This window comes from Ricinus communis, chromosome 4, assembly GCF_019578655.1.
Source record: "Ricinus communis isolate WT05 ecotype wild-type chromosome 4, ASM1957865v1, whole genome shotgun sequence".
In the NCBI taxonomy this organism is placed as follows: domain Eukaryota; kingdom Viridiplantae; phylum Streptophyta; class Magnoliopsida; order Malpighiales; family Euphorbiaceae; genus Ricinus; species Ricinus communis.
In genome coordinates, this window is record NC_063259.1 from 4058966 (window position 1) to 4067989 (window position 9024).

General features: G+C 39.4%; 1 non-coding gene across 1 annotated transcript; it reads right to left on the reverse strand.

Moving 5' to 3' along the window:
• Positions 1–391: 391 nt before the first annotated feature.
• On the reverse strand, positions 392–498 carry LOC112535706. Its single transcript, XR_003079790.2, has one exon. It is a non-coding gene; the product is annotated as a small nucleolar RNA R71 (small nucleolar RNA).
• Positions 499–9024: the final 8526 nt, after the last annotated feature.

The following is a 9024-nucleotide window of genomic DNA, read 5'->3' on the forward strand; positions in this document are numbered from 1 at the left end:
GGAAAAGCCGCAGCGGATGCCAACAGAACGATGTACGAGTTTGCTAGACCATCATTGGATGGGACACAGACGAGTATACTCAGACCGGCGGTGGCAGCTAACAACTTTGAAATAAAGCCAAATGTGATCCAGATGGTACATCAAAGTGTACAGTTTGGAGGCCTACCAAGCGAGGATCCCAATGCCCATATAGCTAACTTTTTTAGAGATATGCGATACGTTCAAAATAAATGGAACTACTGATGATGCCATCCGGCTGAGATTATTTCCATTTTCTTTAATGGATAGAGCAAAGAGATGGTTGCAGTCCCTTCCACCGAACACTATCACTACCTGGAAATCCTTGGCTGAAAAATTTCTTTACAAGTACTTTCCTCCAGCTAAGACTGCTAAATTGAGAAATGACATTTCTTCTTTTGTGCAGATGGACGACGAGGGCATGTACGATGCCTGGGAGCGGTATAAGGACTTGTTGAGATGCTGTCCACACCACGGTCTACCAATATGGATGCAGGTTCAGACCTTTTACAGTGGTTTGAACCTTGCTACTAGGCAAATGGTGGACGCTGCAGCAGGTGGAGCTTTAAACAGCAAGATGCTGGAGCAGGCGCAAAACCTAATAGAGGAGATGGCCATGAACAACTACTAGTGGCAATCCTCTAGGAGTCAGCCAGTAAAACAAGGAATGCTCAACCAGTTAGACTCCACAGTAGCCTTGGCAGCTCAAGTGGAGCTTCTGACAAAGAAATTAGACCAGCTTTAGATGCCGGTTCAAGCAGTCAAAATAAGCTGCGAGTTTTGCGGTGGCCCGCACTACAGTGCAAACTATAATGTGGGATGTATGTTTGCTAGCCCCTCTACTTCATCTATTATTTCTGCTGACCATGAACAAGTTAATTACATGCGGAATACACCTGGACAACAGAACAACCCTTATAGTAGCACATACAATCTTGGATGGAGAAATCACCCCAATTTTAGTTGGCGCAATAATAATGCCTAGGGTCCACCAGGCTTTCAGAGACTACATCAGCAGCCACCACAGCAATAGCAGCAGACTGGACCATCAAAGCTTCCTCCACTAGCCGAGAAGAAATCTAACTTGGAGGAGCTGATGATAAAGTTTGTCACGTCGATTGAGACAAGGTTCCAGCAAACCGATAGTGCTATTAGAAATCATCAAGCATCCATTCAGAACTTGGAAAATAAGATTAGGTAGATTTTTAAGATGTTGTATGAAAGGCAACAAGGAGCGCTCCCCAGCACCACTGAGTCTAACCCGAGGGAGCACGTGAACGCCATCACTTTGCGTTCGGGTAAGTTAGTTTCAGCTCCTTCTAAGCCTGTTTTTTTATGATTCCACTATTGATGTGCAGATCTATGTGAGCAGTAAGGTTAAGGAACTTAAGAGGCAAAAGGTGAAACCAATCCTAGTCAGGGAGTATCAACCCAAAATTCCTTACCCTGCTAGACTGAAGCAAGTAGAAGCACAAGAGCAGTTCAGTAAGCTTTTTGATATTTTTCGACAACTGCATATTAACTTGCCTTTTGTAGATGTGTTGAAGCAGATGCTGAAGTATGCCAAGTTCTTGAAGGACATACTTAGCAGCAAAAGTAAGCTGGAGGAGGTAGCGTATGTTAAGCTCAATGAAGAGTGCTCAGCAGTGTTTCAGAGCAAGTTACCAAAGAAACTTCATGACCCAAGGAGCTGTACTATTCCTTGCACTTTGGGTAACTTGTGTATTGATGATGCATTAGCTAATTTAGGTGCTAGCATAAATGTCATGCTCACGAGTATGTTCAATAAGCTAGGTTTACGGGAAGCAAAACCCACTAGGATGTGCATTCAATTAGCTGATCAAGGTAGATAAATTCATATTTTCTGTGGACTTTGTGGCTATGGATATGGATAATGAGCATGGTGTGCCTTTGATTTTAGGGAGACCTTTCCTTGCTATGGCTAGAGCTAAAATAGACATATTTGAGGGAAAGCTAGAGCTTAATGTAAGGGATGACTGTGTTTCTTTCAGTTTACTCCCATTTGATAGTTCTCCCGCCGACCATGTTCATGCCATTTGCGCTATTGATGGGATTGGTCTTGCAGTTGATAAGCCACCACAAGATATACTAATTGATGATGCTCTACATGCTTCTTTGCATGTTTATGTGTTTTATTCATTTGAAGAAAACAACTTGTATCAATTTGAAACTCCATGCTATGATACACCCGAGAAGGGTAGTTGCAAGTTTGTCTACGACAGGTCATCTAGACAGGATTTGGAGTGGATGACTGGGCATCCCAACTCGGTATGGAGAGCACGTCCTTGGCCACCTGTTGCATACATTGGACCGCCTCCTTGTGGGTATATGCCTCAGGCCCCAGCTTACAATGAGCCCACCTTCTCAATTTGCCAACGGGGCAGGAATGTTGCTGTAGAGTCCAGCTAAGCAACTCGACCAAAAAGAAGCGCTTTTTGGGAGGCACCCCAATATTTTAATTTTATGTTTTTATTAACATTTGTATTAATGTTTTTATTTTGTCATTCGTTTACATGCTTGATGGTAGTTAGAACACTCACTTAATAACTAACATAGTTGTATGAATCTAGGGTTTAACTAATTTAAGTCGGAGCTTTGGTAATTGGTGAAGAAAGACTTCCCCGTTTGACTTATTTTACTTGATTTACAACCTAAATGTGTGCGTATATGTGTTAAATGTAGGTAGGGAGCTCGTCGACTCGAGATGGCGAAGGAAAGCCCGGACTTCACATGTCCACCACGGTTTCCGTAGGCATCACGGGCTGCAAAACCAGGCCGTGCTGATAAGCACAGCCGGAGTCATGCCCGTGATGAAAATGCACATATAGATTTTAGGAAAACGACCGTCCACCACGGCTTCAGAGGCCACCACGGGGCCATGCCTTCACCCGTGACGGATTTCACAAGTATGTGGCTTCAGGGTTCAACACAGGCTGAGTCCTGGCCGTGCTGACCAGAACGGCCTTGCCCTCGCCCGTGCTGACCCCCATGACTATAAAAGCAGGCCTTTTCAAAAAATTTTCCATCTTTCCCTCTCTAAGCTCCAATGTGTTGTTTCCTTCCTTGTCTTTGATTCTTCTTATCTGTCATGACAACTTCAAGTAAGTCTCTTCACCTTTTGCTTTTATTTCATTAAATTTGATTTTTCTTTTATGCATTTTTTTATTTAGGACATTTTGATATATTTTGGTAGTTTACTTTGTTACACTGCTTCAATTTGACTTCGATTAGATTTAGTTAATACTAGTTGCTATGTTTATGTGAATTCGACTAATGAAATGATAAGTGTGAGGTTTGGCAGCAATAAAGTTTATTTATGGCATTTTATTATGAACAATTGTTAGCATAAATTTTCTTTATTGGTGCGCGATAAAGTAGGCTGGAATGTAATTGTGAATTAGTTTTCTGCAGGAGATTGAGGCTTTAGTCTTACTGTTAAGTTTAAAATTTTCTGTTAGTCGAATTATAGCCGTTATGCTGTTTAATTTTCGGTATAATTTATGATTAACTTGATTTCTTGTTCGAGTACTAATGATTCATTGCATTAGGCAATATGAGGGACCACGATCAATCACGTCGAAAGCAACTGCAATGTGCCGCTACCAGCAAGTGCCCGCGTGGCGAAGGAACATCTTCCTCCACTTCACCTTCATCAGCACCAGCACCTCCACCGCAACAGTAACTAGTCCGAGTACGAAGAATACCAGTTGTGAATCCACCCACACCTGGTCGTCATCCCTTATGGACATTTTCGAATGCAGATAACGAGAGCCGCTTCCAAGTCATGAGATGGAAGCAAGTGATGGCTGGACGTTGCATCGACTTTGTATCCTTGGAAAGAGTGGGATTGGCTCAGGATGTGCGTGCCCTGTTCGAAACTCTGCTATACGCACGATTCTTCGACATCATTGAGCCAACCTACCATGAGCTTATGATTGAATTCCTCAGCACCTTGTTTCTGCAACAACAGATCATAAACTGGCATCAGCCTGATGCAGTTTACTTCAAACTTAGGGGAAGGGAGTTCTCAATGTCAGTTCCACAATTCGACATGCATTTAGGATTATGGACTGAGCAGGAGACCTCGGGTGAGGAGTATCAGGGATGCATCTACATCAACCCAATCTCGTACGACACCATGTAGGATTCATTGGTACTCAGGCCGGAATCATACTACCCCAGCAGGTCTAAGGCGTCTAGCTTTGATCATCTCCGCTATCTCCATACTTTATTAGCTTACACGATCACAAGCATGGGAGATAGTTTTGGAGCGGTAACATATATCGATGTCTTCATCCTCTAGGCTATACAACATCGTAAGAAGCTTGCCTTGGGATATCTGTTGGATTGTCAAATCTGTTCATTTATAGTAGACGCCCAGAAGAAGATGCACTGCTGTTTTGGCCCGTATGTCACTAGGTTAGCCAAGAGACTGGATGTATTGGACGACTGTCTGTCAGAGCATTCACAGATTGGTGATATGACACCACTAGGGATCAGACAGATGATCAACATGCAGATGATCACGGCTACTCGACACCCACATGACATAGAGTACAGGCTTGTAAACGCAATAGTCAGGGAGGCTAGAGAGGCAGCAGCTAGAGGAGCCCAAGACCCGACGACTGGGATTCCAGATGTTAGGATTCCTAATCCAGTCAGAGTGTTTATGCTTACATCTGAGCCTTATCTTCTTATTTTGTAGGGACATCGAGTGCTCAGATTAGTGCTTTGGCTGACCGACTAGATCGAGTCTGCGATTTACAGCAGTAGCATTATACAGAGTTTGCACAGCAGAGAAAGGAGTTTGGGCAATTTTAAGAGGAGACTAAGGCACAATTTTAAGGTTTAAACGATATGCTCCAGCAGCTTATGCATGGGCTGGAGAGGCAGGCCACCCAGACAGACCTAATGGAGGAGCAGAATAAAAAGATGGTGGAGACTGGAGCACAAAATCAGCGGTTCATTGATAATATGGAGTTCGATCTAGAAGGATGCTTCACGGACCCTGTGCCACCACCAAAGCCTCCTCCTTCAGCGACTTCCCCTACTCCTCATCCTCCAGCAAATCCGGCCAGTGAGGATGCGCCTTCGGCAGACTACCAGCAGTGAAACAAAAATTTGTGCTATTTTTCTTTTTCCTTTTCCTTTTTATTTTCCTTCTTTATTTTATTCTTTGTTTTCTTTTCTTTTTGTATTTTCAATTTTATATTATTTTCTTTCATTTTCCTTTCATGTTAATTTATTTTAGTAGAACACTTTGCTTTGCCATCATGTTAATTTATTTTAGTAGAACACTTTGCTTTGCCATCTTGATATGTACATTTAGTATGATCTTCAATGATTATGATGTGCTAGTTATGTACTATACCCAGTTTTATTTTTTCCAACACTGTGGACAGTGTTATACTCAAGTATGGGGTAGGTATCTGTGGCTATATTCCTTAATTATTTAAAGGCAATGATAATGGACTATTCTTAGGATGTTAGGACCTAGGGTTTTCATGACATTCAAGTTTAGTTTATTCTTTCGTAATTAATGACTTAATTCACACACTAGTAATTGATTGTCCCTCTCTATCTTTTGTTCTTGAAAGCAATTTCACTGTATTCAATATGGCAATTTGGCCGGGTTAAACTGGTGTTACTTGAGTTCCTTGCAAATTTACAACCTTTGACTGTGAACTTTGATTATGCCAATCTTGTATTTAATTTATGTGATGATTCAATTGATAAGTCTGTGAACCAATTGCAAATTTTAGCCACTTCAAACATGAGTTTTTGAACCAAGATTGAGCATCCATTGCATATTATGCTCATGATTTTTCTCTTCTTGTTTGAGTGTACGCTGTACTTACTTTCGTTTCTAGAACTTGCTATGTAATGCTTGTTGAGGTTACATGAATTTTTGAATACCATTAGATGATTTGGGCAACTTAGAATTTCACCACATCTGGCCAAAAGCCTACCCTCTGTTTCTATTAGTTAGCCAGTTTGAGTCTTTACCTTTTCTTCATAATTTACACCTAATCACTACACATACACCATTCTATACATCCATATTTCCTTTCACCTTGTATACTGAGTAATTATGTGTTATGAATCTTCATTTATGGGATCATAGTGCCTAATGTTGTTCTGAATTCACTTAGTCTTTTTAGTCATTCTTTGATGCTCCCTTCAATCCAAATTGGATAACTATTCTTATTGTTTATGTCACTAACCACAATAACCCCTATATAAGCTGCTGTAATATATATACATAGTATATATATAAAAAAAAAAGAGAAAAGGAAAGAAAAAAAAATTTCTGACTTACTTCTTAGCTCTTAGCTCTTCTGAATTTAATTCTTGTGAGCATCATTTACTTCAAATAAGGCTTAGTGAGTATTTTTGTTGTTTTGGCACTCAGTTCCTGAAGCATTCATTTCAAATAAGTGCATGATTTTTTAGTATACTTTACACTTCTATTCAAATATTCTTACCTTTACCTTAACCACATTTCAACCCTTGAAAAGACCCTTTGATTTTGGTATTCAATTATTCGCGGTAGCGAATATGAGATTGATGAGCAAGCTTATGGTAAACAAGTTTTGTGCAGCTGCATTGAGGGAATTTTCTTATTTACCTATAAACACTGTGAGTGATTTGAGAGATTCCTGTGAGGTAATGATTTTTAGTCTTTAATGCTGAATTGTTATTTAAGTTGTGCTTCGAGATGGTATTATTATAGTTCTTCCTTAAAGGTGTATAACTTGTTAGTTACTTAAGTTTCATTCTTTATATGTTGAATAAGGTTGAGTTGTGAACTTTAGCATGGATTTTAAGGGGTGATTGTTGCTTGTGCATGTATTAAGTTATTGATTGCTTGAAGATAAGTAAAAGGTTAAGTGTGGGGTGATTTTATATGCATCATTTTATACATATTTACATGCCCAATTTTTTACATTATTGTGCATAGTTATCTCGTTTTATGCCAGAATCACCTGCGTTTTGGTTCCTTTCACGTTTCAGGTCATTATCGAGGGACATTATCAGTAATCAAGGGAAATACGCACAATTACGGACCGTAATCCATCAAATTGAGCAAGGACTAGCATTCCAAGGTTGCTGGAATCTGGCCGTGCTGAACCACCAAATAGTTGCCCTTTAAGAGTGCCATTTTGGCACGGCTTCCGAAGCCACCACGGCCTCCACCATGTCCGGTGGTGGCTCAGCACCGGCTAGGGCATGGCTTGGAAGAAGTCGTGAGTTGCAGAATGCGGAGGTCCAGCACGGGTTGGACTCCACCCGTGCTGATCAGCACGGGCTTGACCACGGCCGTGGTGAAAGATTTATATAGGCAAAAATGATTTGCTGAATTAGGGTTCGATTTTCTGACTTGATTTCACATATACGAGCTTAAACCATCTTATTCCAGACTTCAATACTCGACTTTAGAAGATCATTTCCTCTATTGAAGGAAGGATTACAATTGTTTTAAGATCAAATTGAAGATCAAGACAAGATTTAGGAGCATTCAAGAGGCAAATTAGGGTTTACTATTCTGAATTGAGAATTTAGGATTTTTTATCCAACTTGAAGAAGAAGGGTGTAAATGCCTTCAATTTGCTTTTCTGAATCTATTCTTTACTTTATGTTGCTTATTAGTATGAGTACCTAAATTTGTCAAACCCATTTGGGGTTCCTATGTTGTTGGATTGATTTTAATGCTAATGAGATTTTGATTATCAATGCTTGTCTCTTCTTGCTTTCATTATTAATGAGAAATCACTTTATTCATGAGACGTTGTGAGTTGTGGTATTCAGATTGCTTTATGTAATTGAGAAATTCATTTAGTAATTGGAAATTTGAATAACAAGAACTGGTTAATGATCATTTAGAGATAAGGGTAATTGACTAGCCAGATTAAGAATTAATAAAGCTTAAAAAGAGGCGAGTTAAACCTTAATGCTAATCGAATAATCGATCTTTAGGAAGAGATTGCAACTTTAGGTTATTAGGTTTAGGAATTCGGTTATCTCGACAGGGAGACCGAATTCAGTTAAGAATTCGTCCACGGGTAATTGCAATTGATAACCAATATAATCTCTATCTTCACTAAAATCCAACTAGCTTAGGTCCCCTAGGGTTTGCTTTTTCCTTCGAGAGTTTTCCTAAATCCTTTCAGATTATTTAACACTTAGTTAATTGTTTGTTCATATTTAATCATAGCATAATACTTCATCGATTTTGTTTAGGTTAGATAATATAAGACGCTGCAGTAGGTCTAGGATCACCCTTTCCCGAGAATACGACCTTGATACTCACCATTTCTTCTAGTCTGCATCGATAGGTTCACTGCCTTAGATTTTAGCTACACAAATAGCATATCAATGATGATTGATGACTGTCAATACCCATTTTCTAAATACAAATATCGAGAGAAAAATGGAAAATCTTGTGATGGAAGTTACTGCTTTCTCAGGTCTCGAGAGGTGAAGGATAGACAAATCCGAGGTTGGGGTCGAGGTTAATCCGGTTGGAATTAGCTTTTTGAAATCAATTTGGACCCAATTGTCAGAAAAAATTAAATTTGAGGGTCAAAATAGCAATTTTTAGAAAATTAAGGATTATATCACAAAAAGTCAAAACCTTTTCTCTAGAGCCGATCGGCTCTTGACTCCCCGACATCATTTTTTTGGACAATTTTACGTTCAAATACAGTTTTTAGAAGGTTTCTTTAGGGATAACCATTGTTTTATCGATAATTACTTTAATTTTAAATAAATAATTGAGATATTTATCAATAAATTCCTAGGATTTATCTCTTTCTCTAAAGTTTTCTCTGAAACCCTACATCTATAAATAGTAAGAGGAGTTTAGGGTTTCAGGAGGAAAAGAAGAATTAATTTTTTATCAATAGCAATATTTAGAGAAAAGAAACACTTGAAAAGAAAGAAAGGAGAGAAAATCAAGAAAGAATAAAAGGAATTGCACTTTCG